This window comes from Toxorhynchites rutilus, chromosome 2, assembly GCF_029784135.1.
Source record: "Toxorhynchites rutilus septentrionalis strain SRP chromosome 2, ASM2978413v1, whole genome shotgun sequence".
NCBI classification, from domain to species: domain Eukaryota; kingdom Metazoa; phylum Arthropoda; class Insecta; order Diptera; family Culicidae; genus Toxorhynchites; species Toxorhynchites rutilus.
The window spans coordinates 163,728,659-163,734,327 of record NC_073745.1 but is presented as its reverse complement, the minus strand read 5'-3'; the positions used below and the strand labels follow the sequence as shown (position 1 = coordinate 163,734,327).

General features: G+C 44.1%; 1 long non-coding RNA gene across 1 annotated transcript; it reads right to left on the bottom strand.

Annotated features, from left to right (window-relative positions):
• Nucleotides 1-3,169: 3,169 nt before the first annotated feature.
• LOC129764834 (uncharacterized) lies at nucleotides 3,170-4,677 on the bottom strand. Its single transcript, XR_008741251.1, has 5 exons — nucleotides 4,542-4,677; nucleotides 4,384-4,483; nucleotides 4,151-4,301; nucleotides 3,947-4,008; nucleotides 3,170-3,882 (listed from the first exon to the last, which is right to left on the bottom strand). It is a non-coding gene; the product is annotated as an uncharacterized LOC129764834 (long non-coding RNA).
• Between the last annotated feature and the right edge of the window lie 992 nt (nucleotides 4,678-5,669).

The window sequence follows — 5,669 nt, the reverse complement described above, 5'->3', positions numbered from 1 at the left end:
CCATACCTTGCAGTGTGTGCGCGGCTCGAAACTACTAGACCCGGCGTTATAGATCTCATCTGTTGGACTAGGTGCGGTGTCTCGTACTTCGCATGTGCGCATGTGAACGTACAGATGCCCCCTGGCGAGTCCCCATACTAGTGAGATGGGAATGGAAGGAAAGGGTTGATCGTCTCGGTCTTTGGATCGATGATGGGATTCCCATTCCTTACTGCACTAAAGGTATTACTACTTGGATGAAGGGCCGGGGCCTTCGAACTTTCATCCTATTGTAGGGGCCATACCTTGCAGTGTGTGCGCGGCTCGAAACTACTAGACCCGGCGTTATAGATCTCATCTGTTGGACTAGGTGCGGTGTCTCGTACTTCGCATGTGCGCATGTGAACGTACAGATGCCCCCTGGCGAGTCCCCATACTAGTGACATGGGAATGGAAGGAAAGGGTTGATCGTCTCGGTCTTTGGATCGATGATGGGATTCCCATTCCTTACTGCACTAAAGGTATTACTACTTGGATGAAGGGCCGGGGCCTTCGAACTTTCATCCTATTGTAGGGGCCATACCTTGCAGTGTGTGCGCGGCTCGAAACTACTAGACCCGGCGTTATAGATCTCATCTGTTGGACTAGGTGCGGTGTCTCGTACTTCGCATGTGCGCATGTGAACGTACAGATGCCCCCTGGCGAGTCCCCATACTAGTGAGCTAAAGGTTAAGCCGATCACACGGTCTTTGGACGAATGATGACAAAAATACGTCCCAAGTGATGAAACCGGCGTGATGTTCATTCTGCAAGTGCGATGGGTTCTAAGAACCCAGGAGTGGCCTGTACATCGTATGTTTACATGCGAACGTACTCTCCAAGTGTGTGTTTCAAATTTCAACCCGTGTTTCAATTTCAGAATGTGAACTGCAGGACACATGAACACCGACAAGTTGAACGCATATTGCACATCGTACAATCATTGTGCGATGTACACATTTTTGAGTGCCGCCTATATTTACCAATTTAACTATATGCGCTGCTTAGGTAGCGCATATGCGTAATGGTGTTTTTCGGCCTTCGGTGGTGGAAAAACATTGAAGATAGTCAAACGTGCGAAGGCCCCGGCGCACGGCTTGATGAACACACGTCCCAAGATGAAAGTCTTTGTGTGTTCCATCTTCTCCATACATGAGATTGTTCTTATAGGCCTCAAATGATGTGTGACAGGATTCCCTGAGTAGCTGCGAGCGAAAAGGGATGAGCCCAGCACGTAGAGGTGGTGCGCGTTTGCGTGTCCACCGTGTTGCGTGGCATCTGGACACCTGAGACCTCCTACAAACGATAGGTTTACAGGCTGGGAGTTGCGAGTTGCAGAGAGGTGTACACTTCGATCCTCTCAGACTACCCATGCTTGAAGGTTGGCCTTGTACGTGTACGGTTGTTGTGTTTGAAAGAGAAGTCCTACTGTAGCTTAGTGCTGCATGTGGTGACTTCTCTTTTTTTTATTTAAACATTTTCGGGCACTTGAAGGTCCATGCCGAGTGTCGGAGATAGGCATGTGGATGGGGTACGTGTACGGTTGTTGTGGTTAGAAGAGAAGTCCTACTGCAGCTTAGTGCTGCATGTGGTGACTTCTCTTTTTTTTATTAAAAAATTTTCGGATGCCTGAAGGCATGTGGATGGGTCACATTCGACTGCAACGTGGTGCGTGAGCGATGATATGTGCGGGTAGTCACACTGATCGCGCATAGGATGGCTTCTATTGATTTGTTTCAAAAGAACCTTCCTCGAGGTGCACGAACTTTCTCAACACTTGAGATGCCTTATGCTAGACATAAGATAGGCATGTGGATGGGTCACATTCGACTGCAACGTGGTGCGTGAGCGATGATATGTGCGGGTAGTCACACTGATCGCGCATAGGATGGCTTCTATTGATTTGTTTCAAAAGAACCTTCCTCGAGGTGCACGAACTTTCTCAACACTTGAGATGCCTTATGCTAGACATAAGATAGGCATGAGGATGGGTCACATTCGACTGCAACGTGGTGCGTGAGCGATGATATGTGCGGGTAGTCACACTGATCGCGCATAGGATGGCTTCTATTGATTTGTTTCAAAAGAACCTTCCTCGAGGTGCACGAACTTTCTCAACACTTGAGATGCCTTATGCTAGACATAAGATAGGCATGTGGATGGGTCGTATTCGACTGTAACACGGTGCGTGAGCGATGATAGGTATGGGTGGACATATCATTCGCGTGTAGGATAGTAGATACTGAGCAAATCATAAACTTTTGAAACAGCCCAATAGTTGGCGACAGTCTGTTTGTAAACAATACCGACAACAATTCCAGTATGGCTCAAAGTACATATCGCATGATTACATCACCTGACATTTATATATATACACACACTTTATTTATATATACACACCTTATTTATATATACACACACCTTATTTATATATACACACCTTGATCAAAACAAACTCAGCTCGTCGGGCTGACAGTTCAGACACTGGATTTTAATCAGGGGTACGACTAAAACGTCAAATCCCTCATATTGCCAGTGTACCCAATATTGCTGCGGTTTACTGACATTTTGGTTCAATCAATTACTGTTGTTTACAACTCGGTCCGGTTATATAGTCGAATAGTGGCTAACTTTAAACTCCATGTTAAATGTGAACACCTCCATGTGAAACCGAAATATGAAAATCGCTCATGCAGTTAGAATAAAGCAGCGCATTTTTCGATTTCAATCCTCGTAAATGATATGTTGATAAACAAATGACGCCATATTGATTTTGATTTTGGGTAGCCTATATTCAATTGATGTCTAACCCCTGATTTTAATCCGTCGGCTCAGACGAGTTTCTCGTTTGTTTTTCGTCGAGTCAGACGAGTTACTTGTCTGTTTCTTGTCGAGCTCGTCATCTGGAATAGCAAAACAAACGAGACGAGCGCTTGTCTGCTCGTCTCGTTTTCTGGAATAGGGCCCTTAGTTCTAGACGAATGAAGTGTTCAGCACCCCAATTGTGAAAAAAGTAATTACAATAGCTGACAAGAGATAAACTTCCATGAAGTTGCTCTAAAAAGACGGGTGGGTAATGTCGGGGATATAACCGGAGTGACGTAGGACTATACAAAGAAGACAGCTTTTGTTAAATATATATTTTAAATATATTGTTTTATTTTCTTCTCCTACGTGAATACCTACCTATCTACCTGAAAAATGGATTAGTTTACTGTTTACTCTTTATGAATATGTTGATGGTTCTGAAAAGAAAGAAAAGAATACAGACAAAATAGATGAAATCGTAGGAAAACAACAGCAGCAAAGTCTTTCAAATCGCTCGCCTTGGCCGACAGTTCAACCAAGATCAACAAAGCGTCCCCGCATCCAAATCGACCCGCCACAGGTCGAAGAGGATGCCACTCGTACGCTTTGTGGTAGCAAAGAGCCAGATCCTGCTTTGTCTGTTCCAATCGTGCACACCGCTGCACGGGAGTCTAAATTTTGGTTGTTTTTGTCAAGATTTTCTCCACACGCCACTGTGGAGGAAATCTCGAGTCTGGTACAACGTAATCTGGAAATGAATGAACCGGTTGACGTAATAAAGTTGGTCCGAAGAGGATTTGATCTCAATCAACTCTCTTTCATATCTTTCAAAATCGGAATGGCAATGAAGTGGAAGGAAAAAGCAATGCTGCCATCAAGCTGGCAAAAGGGAATTTATTTCCGTGAGTTTGTGGGTGTCGAGCGGGGCAATACAATTTTTCGTGACGAGCGACAGCGTGATAGTCCCTCTCAGCAGCGAGACTGTTTCTCCACTCCGCTCGCTGCTCCCTTCCAGCCAACGGTTGCGATGCAGCAGTGACGTTTTGTGTGAGGAATCTGAAATGGGATATGTAGCGAATATTACTCGTACTGTAAGCAATGATTTTATAAGTTTACCTACCCTATCCGCTATTAGCGATGGAATTGAGTCTCATTCTGTTAATCCGTTAAACGTGGGAAACCCTGTGAAACAAAATACAGTAATTAGCATATATTATCAAAATATGAACAGCATCAAATATAAATGCTTCTCGAAAGACAGAAGCATTTATATTTATCATCGCTAGAACTAGACTACGATGCTTATGCATTTGTGGAAACTTACTTGGAATCCTCTATACAAGATAGTGTACTGTTCCCTTCGTGTTTTTCGGTCTACCGCTGCGACAGAGACACACTTAACAGCGATAAACTGTCCGGCGGCGGGGCGCTTATTGCGGTTCATCGTCGTATCGTCAGCACAGAGTTTGCTCGAGCTGAAAACAATGAAGCGATCTGTGTTAAGATGAAAACAATGAATGGACACTTATTTTTGTGCTGTGGATATATTCCACCTACCTCGAATTTAGCTCGCTACCACTCGTTCGTCGCGTTTGTTGACTCCGTCATCGACATAATTCAGCCGGGTGACATGGTGCTCGTGTCAGGTGATTTCAACCTACCGAATTTGAGATGGAATCAGTATATTGAAGAGGGAAATGATTCTTTTCTCTTACCTGAGCGAATCGTTTCGCAGAGTGAAGTAGCCATTGTTGATGGTTTTTCGTTGTCTGGATTAATGCAAGTGTGTGATACACCGAATCAAAACAATAAATATTTGGATCTGGTTTTCACCACGGACACCGAAACCTGTCATGTTACTGTGACGGATCCGATCATTAAACATGAAATTCACCACTTTGCTATGCAAATGACGATTGCAGTTGCTACACTGCGCGAAATAGAAATTGGGCGATCCAGAAGACACTTAAATCTTAACTTAATGGACGTGGCGTTGGTGAAAGAAGCACTACGGAATGTTTCGTGGAACGATATATTCATATCTTCAGATGACTTCGAACGTGATGAGGAAGCACATAAGCAACATGCCGCATCAATGTTCAAATTTCTTAATTCACTGGATGTTTTTCAATGCGGACTAGATTCTTCTACTACTGTATGCAACAGTACAGACTTCAACGTTATGTCGTTGTATTTCGTGGTTTTCACTGTTTTCGCAAGGTTTGCCCCTACCAACAGGAACCGCTCGAGATCGAAAAAATCGTATCCGGAATGGTTTTCAACGGCTCTCATCCATACTCTCAAAGAAAAACGTAAAGCGCTGAAAAAAATGCAAAAGAATCGTACTCCGGAAAACGTTGTCTCTTACAAACAACTACTGCGATTGTTTAAAGCGTTACACAGAGAAGCGTATCAAGTGTACATCACTGGGATCCAGAATGAGATAAAGGAAAATCCGAAATCCTTTTGGAAATTTGTGAATAGTAGACGAAAGAACAGTGGAATTCCGGAGATAATAACCTATGGTAACCGATCTTCGACTTGTGGACAGGAGACCGCCGAGCTCTTTGCAGAGTATTTTATGAGCGTTTATCAGAACGACCATCCGAATACCGTCGACTCTTCAATGTACAGAACAGCTGACTTGCTGGAGTTATCGTATCGTGAAGTGGAACAAGGTCTACTGGATCTAGACTCGGGTAAGTCAGCAGGACTACATAGACTCCCCACAAAATCATTGAAAGAATTTAAGGATGAACTTGTCGAACCGCTGACTATGCTATTCAATGCTTCGCTTTCGTCCGGCTACTTTCCGCAACTGTGGAAAATCTCACATGTTATTC